The sequence below is a fragment of the Bos grunniens genome, chromosome 2 (genome assembly GCF_055505025.1).
Source record: "Bos grunniens cultivar Pamir isolate PY7600 chromosome 2, Bosgru_T2T1.0, whole genome shotgun sequence".
NCBI classification, from domain to species: Eukaryota; Metazoa; Chordata; class Mammalia; order Artiodactyla; family Bovidae; genus Bos; species Bos grunniens.
The window spans coordinates 76057363-76070896 of record NC_141166.1 but is presented as its reverse complement, the minus strand read 5'-3'; the positions used below and the strand labels follow the sequence as shown (position 1 = coordinate 76070896).

General features: G+C 42.7%; 1 protein-coding gene across 2 annotated transcripts in view; it reads right to left on the bottom strand.

Annotated features, from left to right (window-relative positions):
* The window catches only part of THSD7B (thrombospondin type 1 domain containing 7B), a 1262144-nt gene extending 1258495 nt beyond the window's left edge, over positions 1 to 3649 (bottom strand). The window contains exon 1 of one of the 2 annotated variants that reach the window (XM_086367910.1): positions 3422 to 3649. The gene's annotated coding sequence lies outside the window, so the exon portion shown is untranslated. The remainder of the gene's footprint in view (positions 1 to 3421) is intronic. The other variant, XM_086367918.1, reaches the window with a different exon arrangement.
* Positions 3650 to 13534: the final 9885 nt, after the last annotated feature.

The following is a 13534-nucleotide window of genomic DNA, read 5'->3' as shown; positions in this document are numbered from 1 at the left end:
CATATCTGAGGTTATTGATATTTCCCCTTTCAATCTTGATTCCAGCTTGTGCTTCATCCAGTCCAGCATTTCTCATGATGTACTCTGCATATAAGTTAAATCAGCAGCCTTGACATACTCCTTTCCTGATTTGGAACCACTGTTTTTTCCATGTCCAAGTCTAACTGTTGCTTCTTGACCTGCATACAGATTTCTCAGGAGGCAGGTCAGGTGATCTGGTATTACATCTCTTGAAGAATTTTCCACAGTTTGTTGTGATCCACACAGTCAAAAGCTTTGGTGTAGTCAATAAAGCAGAAGTAGATGTTTTTCTGGAAAGGCCATCATCAAAAAGTCTACAAGTAATAAATGCTGGAGAGGGTGTGGAGAAAGGGGAACACTCTTGCACTGTTAGTAGGAATGTAAATTGATACAGCCAGTATGGAAGATGGTATGGAGATTTCTTTAAAAACTAGAAACAAAACCACCATACAACCCAGCAATCCCACTCCTAGGCATATACCCTGAGGAAACCAAAATTGAAAAATACACATGTATCCTGTTGTTCATTGCAGCACTATTTACAATAGCTAGAACATGGAAGCAACCTAGATGTCCATAGACAGATGAATGGATAAAGAAGTGGTGGTGCATATACACAATAGAATATTATTCAGACATAAAAAGGAACACATTTGAGTCAGTTCTGATGCAGTGGATGAGCCTAGAATCTATTATGCAGAGTGAAGTAAGTCAGAAAGAGAAAGATAAATATTATATTCTAACACATGTATACCAAATCTAGAAAAATAGTACTGAAGAATTTATTTACAGGGCAGCAGTGGAGAAACAGATATAGAGAATAGACTTATGGACATGGGGAAAGGAGAGGAGTGGATGAGATGTATGGAAAGAGTGACATGGAAACTTACATTACCATATGTAAAATAGATAGCCAATGGGAATTTGCTGTATGGCTCAGGAAACTCAAACAGGGGCTCTGTATCAACCTAGAGGGCTGGGAGGGTCCGGAGACGGGAGGGAGATTCAAAGGGAGGAGATATATGTATACATATGACTGATTCATGTTGAGGTTGGACAGAAAACAACAAAAGCAATTATCCTTCAATAAAAAAATGTTAAAAAGGGAGAGATAAAGACACCAAGGCACAGAGAGGTGAAGTCTATGCCCAGACTTTGCCCAGTCACACACTGAAGAAAAAGTAGAGATGAGATTTGAACTTGAATTTCTTAGATGTCTGAGCATTCATTCTTACCCTGTGCTCCCTGCTGACTGACAGCTGTGCTCTGCTCCTTAGTCCCCGAGTCCACGTTGTGTTGTCTCTGACTGAGTCCTGCCATGGTGACCCACCCTCATCCTGAAGCCAGGGACTACTCTTGATTTCATCTTCTACCCACAGGCCAGAGTCTCCACACACTGCAGCCCCAAACTGCCCCTCATGGTGCCCTACCCACCTGCCAGCCGGCAGCACCACCACCTCTTGTTGAATCTCCCTAATACCATACACCCGGAGAAGGCAATGGCACCCGACTCCAATACTCTTGCCTGGAAACTCCCATGGGCGGAGGAGCCTAGTAGGCTGCAGTCCATGGGGTCGCTAAGAGTTGGACACGACTAAGCGACTTCACTTTGACTTTTCACTTTCATGCATTGGAGAAGGAAATGGCAACCCACTCCAGTGTTGTTGCCTGGAGAATCCCAGGGACGATGGAGCCTGGTGGGCTGCTATCTGTGGGGTCACACAGAGTCAGACACGACTGAAGTGACTTAGTAGCAATACCATACACCTGCTTAGATTTTTACTTAATTTATCACTTATTCATTCATTCAACTGACATTCAATATGTCTCTTTATACCATTCAATCTGGGAGGCACTAGAATACTGCAGTACCGAACTTGCCCCAAGATGCTCAGGTCCTGCTAGAGGGAAAGTACAGATAACTGTAGTATGACCTGTGAAGGGCCTTGGAAGAGGCCCAAGTCCAGGGATACCGAGATACTTGACCTGCCAATTCTGGCCTCTCTCCCACCACCTGGCCCAGTTGCAACTGCCCTCAAGCAGAGCCCTGCCCGAGATGCCTCTCCACATCTGGTTTGGCCACAACTTGCCAAGCTGCACATTTTGGAAGCTGTAGAATGATCAGGCTGCTGAGTGTGTGGCCACATCTTAAAGGATTACCTCTCTCATTAGTCATCCTGCCTAGAAAAAGTGATCCTTTAAAATCTCATTTCACTGTTTACACAGGAATTTCACTATTACACTCCAGAGTGGAAATCAGTACATCTGTCATCTCCTCAAGGGGATTTACTGATATTTCATTAAGTACAAAAAGGCCTCATTATTAAAGTGATGTCACCTTTAATCATGTACACCTGACCCTAAAAACAGCAGAGAAGGTTTTTCTCTATTTTAAAGTTCAATGGTTTACGGTAGAATTAATATTTCATGTTAAAATCACATAAATAAAAATATTGTCTTTAAAGCTCTTCCACTGGGGGAACCTATAGCCTTTCCTGGACTCTCACTTGATAGCACATCTGCGTTTCTCCAGTCACACTGCCCCACTGAAGCCCCTTCAGGAGACGTGCACAGCGTCCCTCTCCTTGGTGTTGCCCACAGCCCCCAGCACAGGAAACACTCCTCAAGGCAAAGATGGCAAACTGCTGGCCCCTGGGCCAGATTTTGACATAAAAGCAGATTCTATAGTTGACACATTGTTTTTTAAAAGTTTTACAATTAATTTCTCACCTTTAAAAATTTTCACAGAGGTCTCCAAGTTTTCTTGAAATATATCAAAATCAACAACATGGGCCCTGAGCTCCCACTGCCTGTAACTCACTCAGGCCAAGAGATGCCCCCTGGTGGGTTTGGTGGGCTTCCTCACCCCCCTCCCCCTACTTAAACCTCTCCGGAGACCACCTTGCCCTGGAGGCGTCCATGTCTGTGGCCCCTACAATCAATTTTGGTTAGAATGAATCATTGCAATAGCCTGCTCTCCTTAAGACAAACCAGGTCACCCCAAAGCAAGAGAGTATTCCAGAATAAGAGAGACAAATGAGAAAAACTGAACAGGAACATGAAATAGGAGATGAAAATATAGCAGAGGAACCACCTGGTGAGAAAGGGTAGGAGGAGTCCAGTCTGCAGCAGAAACACCTACTTCTCTTTCCTTTTGGAAATGCACAAATGGGACAAGTTGGCTTTAAGGAGAGGGCTCAGGAGCAAGGCCAGAACTCCCTGAAGTCTGGGTCCTGGAGGAGTGCCCACACAGCACCTTGTCTAACTTAGACCAAGGTGCTCCCCACTTCCAGGCAGACGTGGTCCTGCACGAGCCCCCACTGCACTGCAGTCAGACTGGCAGGAAGCCTCCAAAGCCTGCAGTTTGGATCTCACCAGCCCACCCACCAAAATGACTAACCTTATCCTTTCTCTTGGCCTTGGTGAAAGTTCTCAAACGTCCTCATTTCTTCTCTGCACTGTGAAACATCGGCTGTGTCCCCCACAGTGGGCCTGAGGAGATGCTGGCTGGATGCGTTGGGCTCATAGACTGCTGTCAGTAATAGACGCAGGGTCAAGGGTCATTACATGCACACTGCTCTCTACAAAGCTGTAAAAATTTAGGAAGAATGAGGCTGAGCCCATGTGAATATCATTCTGCCTAATTCAGCCTGTTTCAGATGCACACAAAACAGCTTTTCACAAGACAGAAGATACACAGACACACTTTGAAACCTGTTCATTCTGTGGATTTTACTACGGAACATTAAGAGTCAAGGCATTAAAACTTTGGATGGCCAGGCTCTTAGAAAAACTGTAGAAATTGGCATCTGTGGCTTACCATTTCAGCCCCCATGTTTTCCCCATACTGTCTCTACTCTTAAAATGTCCTCACCTGCCTTCCATCATCTATCAATTAAAGCAGGCAGTAAAGCAGCTACGTAATAACTTGTGCTGGCGCTGTGCCCAGCCTAACCTGAAAGACCATGCCCCAGACACAGGCAAAACCGCAGAGCATTTCAAAGACACTGTGCCAGCCAAACAAAGCATCTTCTGCATTCCTGGATATATGCATCTTCAGATCCAACCCTGCCCCTTCCTGCTCTACACCACATGGTCCACAGCCCTGAGGCTTTCCCAGGCCTCTACATTAGCTGTTCCACACTGTCCCGCTAGTGTGAGGCTCTGATGGAAGACCGGAGAACAGGAGGGAGGGGAAAGGTCAGGATGTTTCTCCTCATTTCTCTCTTGCTCAGGCTGCACCTCCTCTGCCATTCTAGCAACCAAAGGACAGGTTGCCATGGTTCCAATCTCCTTCAGATGACTGCAGACTCTGATAACGCTGCCTTCTCCACTGTACTTCTAGCCTAGGGAGAGTAGTTCTTTCCAGTTTTTGTAATCTCTGAGTTGGCATAGGTCTTAGCTTGGGTTGCCATAATGAAACATCATGAACACAGTGACTTAAACAATATAAATGTATTTCTTATGGTTCTGGAGGATGGAAAGTCCAAAATCAAAATACTGGTCAAATCAGTTCCTGGTGAAGGCTCTTTTCCTGGCTTGCACATGGCCGCCTTCTTGCTGTGTGTTCACAGGGACTTTCCTCTCCTAGGTGTGTGTAGAGAGAATAAGCAAACTCTGATGTCTCTTTTTATAAGGGCATTAAGCCCATCATGAGGGCCCAATCCTTATGACCTCATCTAAACTTAATTGCCTCCCCAAGTCCCCATCTTGAAATACCATCACATTGGAGATTAGGTCTTTAACATATGAATTTTGGAGGGACACAATTCAGTCCATAGCATTGGATTTATCCTCTTAGCTACCCATCATCTGTATAACAAATGTCTTATTAAATTCCCTTTCTATAATACTTAGAGTGCTTTTTATTTCCCTAGTTGATAGCTAACTTTAGACCAAATCACTCTATAGTCATGATATATACTGTGTATATATTGACATGGGGCTTCCCTGGTGGCTCAGACAGTAAGGAATTTACCTGCAATGTAGGAGACACAGGTACAATCCTTGGGATATGATACATAACTTCTGTGACGTAGGCATGTTGATAAACTGCTGCTAGGGGAATAAGTGGATACAACATTTTTGAAAGGCAATTTGGTAAAATGAATCAAAACCTAGTAATTTTCATATCATTTATCCCAGAAATTCCAGATCTAAGGGTTGATTCTAAAGAAATATTTGGATGAGAAGCCCATAGAATTTTGTACAAGGATATTTATTATGCCTTTAATTGCAATAATCCAAAATTGGAAGCAATCTAAATATCTAATAATCATGTATGATTCAACAATAATGGCACATTATTTGATGGGTAATAATGCATCCATTAAAAGTGATTATATTATTATATATTCATTAGCATGGGGAGATATTCATAATATAATGATAAAGTTAAAATCAGAAAAAAAGAATACACAATATAGTCAAAAACCTGTATGTACATACATGACTGGAAAGAAATTTACCAAAATACAACATGGTAATAATTTAAACACCTTTTCTTTGTATGGACAGTTAATTTAGAGATGGTTTTAAAATTTTTCTTTCTCATTTTTTTTCAAGTTTGTCTAAAAGAAAATACACTGCTTTTATCATCAGAAAAAGGCATTACAGCTAATATGTACCATACCTGAGGGTAAAGATAAGACTTTTTTATCCAATAGAGAAGGCAATGGCACCCCACTCCAGTACTCTTGCCTGGATAATCGCATGGACAGAGGAGCCTGGTAGGCTGCAGTCTGTGGGGTCGCTAAGAGTCGGACACGACTGAGCGACTTCACTTTCACTTTTCACTTTCATGCACTGGAGAAGGAAATGGCAACCCACTCCAGTGTTCTTGCCTGGAGAATCCCAGGGACAGGGGAGCCTGGTGGGCTGCCGTCTATGGGGTCACACAGAGTCGGACACGACTGAGATGACTTAGCAGCAGCAGCAACTGATGAATAGTAAAATTCACTCCAAAGTCCATGCTCTTTCTGCTATTCTAAGGAAAGAAATGGTAATGAGAGAGACAGTTGAGAAAAGAGAGAAAAAGAGGTATAAGAAACAGACTCATGGCAAGACTAACTCTTAAAGTCATTGACTCATTGATTTCTCTCATCTCTAAAACCATCTATTAATGGGGCCATTAGAGGCCCACTAAGTGAACTGCATCTAATCCCTTACCCATCCCTACCTTAGTTGTTGTTGCTTTTTTTTAACTTATCATGCTTTGGGGCTTTCCAGGCGGCTCAATAGTAAAGAATCCACCTGCCAATGTAGGAGACCCCAGAGACTTGGGTTCCATCCCTGGGTTGGAAAGATCCTATGGAGGAAGAAATGGCAACCTGCTCCAGTATTCTTTCCTGGGAAATCCTATGGACAGAGGAGCCTAGCGAGCCTAGGCTTGAGAAATTTATTTGCCTATATTCAAATATAAGAAACAGAATTATAAAACTATACCAAAATTTATATTCAACATTTTGACCAGAATGTAATTCATCACATCCTCTTATTCTGTCTGAGGATGCTCAGGAAAATTTTTATTTGATATCAGCACCTTAAATAGTCATGTTTATACTGAACAACTGGTTCATTGTTACCTTTCAGTCATCGTAAAGTTTGTACTTTATCACGATTCCCTTTTCATGTTGACTATCCCAAAGTTCAGTCTTTTATTTAAGACCCACATCTAAGTAGCATTCAAGATTAAATGACATCTGTTCTTATAATAACTTTGTTACTGCTGCCTCATTTTTAACTCATTTGAATATATATTAAAGTATATGTTAACGTATGCAAGTTTGCAGGGCCACCATAAATCCTTCTTAGAATAAGTAGACACTTCTTATTGTACCTTTGTTACATCTCCCAGCCCATATCTGATTTCAGCCCCAGAAGAGTGGATAGCTCCTGGTGTCAAAAATGCCTCAAGAGCTGCCCCAGGGTTATCTCTAAAGAACTGGGAGTTCAAAATGCAGGAGAGGTGATGCCCCTGGGAGAAGACATCAAACAGTGAGGAAAGCAAGCTGGTGAATAAAGGTTATGGTCTTTCATATTTCCGGTGGATGGTTCTGGAAGCAATGAGCTCAGTAATGCTTTTGCTTGACTTCCTTCCTTTCCTGACTCATTGTCTTTGTTCTCTCACTCCTCTTTTAGGATAACCTCCAAAATAAATCACACGCACCCAGAGCCTACTCTCAAAGCTCTACTGTCAGGAGAACCCAGATCAAAATGGTGGGGTAAAATGAAGGAAGAAGACAAGGAGGCAGTGAACAAAGTACCTGATATTTATTAATTCACTGAGGTCAGCTCCCAAGAATGAACAATAAGTTGTTTCTACCCAGATCACTGCCTATGAATTCCTTGCCTGAGAAAAATGAATGCATATAAAGTGATCCCCATTTCTACCGGATATATATACCACTCTTCCCTCAAACAATAATTTCAAGACATTTGGGCAAATAGCAGCTAAATTTTGATATTTAAGCAAACACAGTACTGACAGATCATGGATATCCCAAATCCATTTCTAATATTTCAGGCATCAGATGCAGTGACACGCCACCAGTCATACTGCCTTCTTTGGGTGCCTGTTGGAGATATGAGGACTGGGACAGGCAGTGGCACGGAATCAACCCCACTCCTCACCCAGGGGGTGGCCTGTATGTGCTGCTGCATGGAATAAACAAATACTGCAGGAAAGATCTCAGAGGCCACAGAGAGACACGTGACCGTATGGCATGTGTCCTACAGTAGAATGACACTGAGGACATTGGAGAGTTCTGCAGCCTTAGGGGACAAAATGTCCCACTTTACATGCTTCAGGGAACCTCATAATTGCCTTTCATGCCCCATGAGTGGCAGAGATCCAATCAAAATTTCATGAACTAATTTAACCAGATGATTATTGCTCTTTCCCTTTACTGCTCAGTCTTAGAGAGGGGTGATGATGGTGCTGGTGATGACTGCGTGTGTGCTCAGTCTGCTGCCATCTATTAAACACATGATCCCCAAACCCCTCATTTTACAATTAAGGAAACAAAAACCCAGATAGATTAGTGTCCCGCCCAAGATAAATAGCTGGCCATTGACAATGTTGGAACTTTGTCTCCTAAGCCAATATTTGTTCCATTATTCTCTGCTGCTTCTACACTAATATGCAGATGAGCATTTAACCTTGGGGTTTCCATAGGCAGTTCTAAGTAGGCTAAAGAGATAAAAATTATCCCTTCTGCTATTAATTTAAAGGAGGACAAGGCATTTTCCTGGTCACTCTGAGCTTATACTTCTAAGTGTAAAATAAAGTGTCCCAGTTCGTGGACATGGTCATCAGCCCTTTAGGAAGGGCCTGGGTTAGGAGGGTGGGGCTGAAAATGCTCAACCAGTGGCCAATAGCGACCTCTAGGCACAAGTAGGCATGTCTTTGCCTCAGTTTGCCGTACAAATGGAATTATCATTTTCTATTGTCCCATGCCATGAAATCAGTGGAAGAACTACCTTAACAGGTTTTTTGAATATTCTAGAAAGTCTGAGTAAACTCTAAGCATGAAAAGGTTTAATTTTTCTCCCCAACCACTGCCTTCTCCCTTCTCTGCCAAATCACCCCTTGATGACAGTTGAGTTTGAGCCAAAAACTTTCTAGGCACCTTTATTTACAAAAGAACTAGTGCCACTCTGGAATTGACTCCTCTTATAAATTTTAAAAAAGTAAGTACAGTTCAGTATAAATTCAAATTTGAATCTCACATGCAATTTAAAGCTTCCAACCTGCTCTTTGCTCAGTCCCAAGCCTTGGGTAAAGATCAGACTTTTTCTCTTCCTCCATCTCTTCTCTCCTTTTCTGACTCTTACTGGGCATGGTGACTAGAAGAAAGGTAATAAGGACTTTATATATAACCATGCCATTGTTCTGATTCCCTATGGGCAGACTACCAGTGCCCCCCGGGGGAAGAGGTATTTCAGTGCTGGCTCTGCTATGGATTGCAAGAGTGATTTCTTTGGGGACCTTTTCCTAGTTCCCTCACAAGATGATGCACTCTCTGGCTGACCTCTTTAACATTTTCCTCCACTCCCATCCCAGGTGGTACACCTATAGTATCTTATCCTGCTCCCATAGTCTGGCAGGGAACTGTAAGAAGGTCTAATCCAGTACTTTCTGCAATAAGCAGAGAAAACTCACTCATCCTTAGAGTCCAATGTGGCATGCAGGCCACCCCAATATTGCCCTCTTTCATCCTCTTGCTATTATCACTGCTCCAGACAACATCTGGACTTAAGGACTCTCCAGGCAGTAGGGAGACATGGTTCTTCTCTCATATGCCCTCCAGGATACATACCAGGCGGCAGAGACCTTTCTCACTCTATCACACTCTTCCCCGAAAGTGGCCAAGAGTAGACCCATGGATTCTCCACGTGAACCCAACTAGATGGGGATGGGAGTGCTAGTCTCCTCTTCTTGTAGGCACTCCATAATCTCAACAAACAGCACGCTCATTTGACTTGGGAGAAAAGCTCCTTCAAAGAGTAGAGAATAAATGCCTCCCCAAAGTCTACAACCCACAACTCATATCCTTCCCACTGTCCAGGCTGCTTCTTGCACGGGATAAGGAAGCACCATGGTTTCTGTCATCTTTCTGTGTTGTCTTTTTAGGGTCAGGGGGCCATGTCCATTGCTCTCTTTGGAATACAGTGTTATTTATTGCCTGTTATTCTAAATGTTGAAGTTTTATATAAAATTGTGTTTTATATAAAATGTATATAAAATTGTGACATAAACATAATGCCAATGAGCAGAAATTTCACACAGAATTTACAAATACATAAGAGTATATGGCCTCTAAAAGTTACCATTAAAGTAAAACAAAAATATATAAAGAGAAATGATAAGAATCAGGTAAAACAGATAATATTCTTGGTCAAATGCAGCTATCCAGGAAAAGATTTACCAGTGGTTCATGGACCCAAACAGAAGCGTGAACCTGCTTGGTCTGATCTTCACCCTGACCAGTTCCCTTCACCTTTCTTTTTTTTTTTTAATTTTATTTTATTTTTAAACTTTACAATATTGTATTAGTTTTGCCAAATATTGAAATGAATCCGCCACAGGTATACCTGTGTTCCCCATCGTGAACCCTCCTCCCTCCTCCCTCCCCATACCCTCCCTCTGGGTCGTCCCAGTGCACCAGCCGCAAGCATCCAGTATCGTGCATCGAACCTGGACTGGCGACCCTTCACCTTTCTTGCTCCAGCTGCCAAGCATCTGTAAGCACCACTTCCACTCCCAGTATTTGATTCAAGTGCTGCAGACTTTAATTTTCACCTTGAACATGTTTCTGCAGCTCAAACTTGGCAACTTTCCACCATTATCTGTCCTCTGCTTCTGGGCACTAACCCCAGCCCCAGCCCCAGTCCCATGGGACTGGTCAGCTCAGACATCACCCCCACATCTCACCACAGGACCCTCCTGGTCTCTACAAGACAGTTGATTCTTGCTTTTCTCTATAGACCAGCTCCAAAATTACAGTCCAGGAAAAAGAGGGACAGACCAGAGTTACAATAGTCAACAAAGTAGCTTCTGTCTGAAACACTCGGGGTGAAAAAAGAAGAAATTTGCTGACTGATATCAACCCACAAAATCTAATGGCTCCAAATATTCACCATATTCACATGACTGTAGAACACAGTTAAGCACTTGCCACTGATCTTGTGAATCAGTTTTAAAAGCTGGTTGTCTGAGTCAGTTTGACTTCTTGGTTGCTTATCTATTCTTAATTGTCAGGTGTTCTGGCCTCTAACTCATGGGAATAAAGGTGAAGCAACTGCTTTGTGGTCTTATTTTGTGCCCAGGCCTGGAGCCGGCACTATGCGTGTCCTCTCAAAGGGACTGGAGGATGAGTCCTCTTTTTCATCCCCCTCAACTTAAAGCCGTTTTCACCTTTCAAGTATCTTAGATGTTTTATACTAATGTTCAGGCCTCATCAGAAACACAATGCCAACTTTAATTTTGGGGTTGTTGAGCCCAGCACCAGGAGTTAAGACAAGAGGGTGGCTTTGAATCATGTTTTATTTATGCAGAGAAATAAAAATACACTCATGCGAGTGAAAGGTGAGATGCAGCACGAGGCAGTGCATTTTTACAAGGCAACTGCAAGCCTTGATTTACTCCCCATTCACTAAAACTTTATAGCTTCATCATCAAACAAGACAGGTTGCTCTCTGTCTCTTAGATGGAAAATACGGTTAATGTGCTGAGCCATGGTGCACCCACTCTTAGGCTGTTTATTAGAAATGGGAGGTATTTAGTGACTCTTTCTTTGTCACAGAGATGAGTCCCTGCGAGATCACCAAGGCCCTGGAAATGCTCAGCCTGACACACTGTTGCTGGGAATCCTACTGGATAACAATGGATGGAAGAAGTACGGAAGAAATTTCTCACTTCTGGAATCCTTCCCTATTCTGGACATAGAATATCCTTGAGCTTTCCCTGGCAGAGAACTAATTATTTATTTTAGTTTACTAATGTCTTTTGAGTCCACAGAGGTGGGGCACAAGAGCAGTAGTAAGGAAATAGAGGGAAGTGATTTTAGCTATTACCCCCAGTGTGGCTTTGGGCAACTGGTTGTATTATCAGAAATGCCTGGGTCAACTTGAAGTTTAGAAAAAGACAGGCCCAAGGGACATACAGAACTATCAGAGTTTTAGGGATTTCATGATTCAGGGCAGTGCTGTCCAGTATAATGTGTGCCACAACAGAAGTTTTAAATTTTCTAGAGGCAATGTTAAAAAAACAAAGTAAAATAGATGGCTAGTGCAAGTTTGACGCATGAAGCAGGGTACTCAGTGCTGGTGCTCTGAGACAACCCACAGGGATGGGGTAGGGAGGGAGATGGAAGCAGGGTTCAAGATGGAGGGACGCATGGACACATGTACACCCATGGCCGATTCTGTCGATGTATGGCAAAAACCACCACAATATTGAAAAGTAGTTAGCCTCCAATTAAAACAAATAATTTTTAAAAAACAAAGTAAAAATAAAGAGTTGGAATTAACTTTAATAATTTATTTTCTTTAACCCAATATATTTTCATATTGACATGTAGTCAGTGTAAAAAGTTATTTAGGAAACATTTTACACTTTTTTCCCATACTGTTATGGACTGCCTGATTGTCTCCTCCCAAATTCATATGTTGAAATGCTAACTTCCAGTGGGATGGTATTAAGGGTCAGGGCTTTTGAGAGGTGATTAAGCTTGCATGGAGTCATGAGGATGGAGCCCCCAAAATGGGATTAGTGTCTTTAAAAGAAGAGGAAAAGAGATCAGAGCTGCTTCTACCAGTCATGTGAAGATACAGCAAGGAGGAGGCTGTCCACAAGGCAGGAAGCAGGTTTTTATCAAACACCAGATCTGCCATCACCCCAACCTTGGGCTTCACAACCTCCAGAACTGAAAAATAAGTGCTTGTTGTTTAAGCCTCTCAGTCTATGGTAATTTGTTATAGCAGCCTAAACAGAGTAATACATATACTAAGTGTTCAAAATTGGGAGTGCATTGTACAACCTCCAGACCTTCTCAATTTGGACTAGCCACACTTCAAGTAATCAGATGTGGCTAGTAGTTACCACACTGGACAGTGTGGCTCTAGGGCAAGGCTGCTCAAACTTTAATGTCCACAGAAGAACCGAAGTACCTTGTTAAAATGCTACTTCTGATTTCATAGGTCAGGCTAGATTCTGAGATTCTGACTTCTTAGAAGCTTTCAGTTCAGTTCAGTGCAGTGCAGTCACTCACTAGTGTCTTTGTGACTCCATGAATCACAGCACACCAGGCCTCCCTGTCCATCACCAACTCCCGGAGTTCACTCAGACTCATGTCCATCGAGTTGGTGATGCCATCCAGCCATCTCATCCTCTGTCATCCCCTTTTCCTCCTGGCCCCAATCCCTCCCAGCATCAGGGTCTTTTCCAATGAGTCAACTCTTCGCATGAGGTGGCCAAAGTATTGGAGTTTCAGCTTCAGCATCAGTCCTTCCAATGAACACCCAGGACTGATTTCGTTTAGGATGGACTGGTTGGATCTCCTTGCAGTCCAAGGGACTCTCAAGAGTCTTTTACAACACCACAGTTAAAAAGAATCAATTCTTCAGCATTCAGCTTTCTTCACAGCCCAACTCTCACATTCATACATGACCACTGGAAAAATCATAGCCTTGACTAGACAGACCTTGGTTGGCAAAGTAATAGCTCTGCTTTTGAATATGCTTTCTAGGTTGGTCATAACTTTCCTTCCAAGGAGTAAGCCTCTTTTAATTTCATGACTGCAATCACCATCTGCAGTGATTTTGGAGCCCAGAAAAATAAAGTCTGACACTGTTTCCATTGTTTCCCCATCTATTTCCCATGAAGTGATGGGACCAGATGCCATGATCATCGTTTTCTGAATGTTGAGCTTTAAGCCAACTTTTTCACTCTCCTCTTTCACTTTCATCAAGAGGCTTTTTTTAGTTCTTCTTCACTTTCTGCCATAAGGGT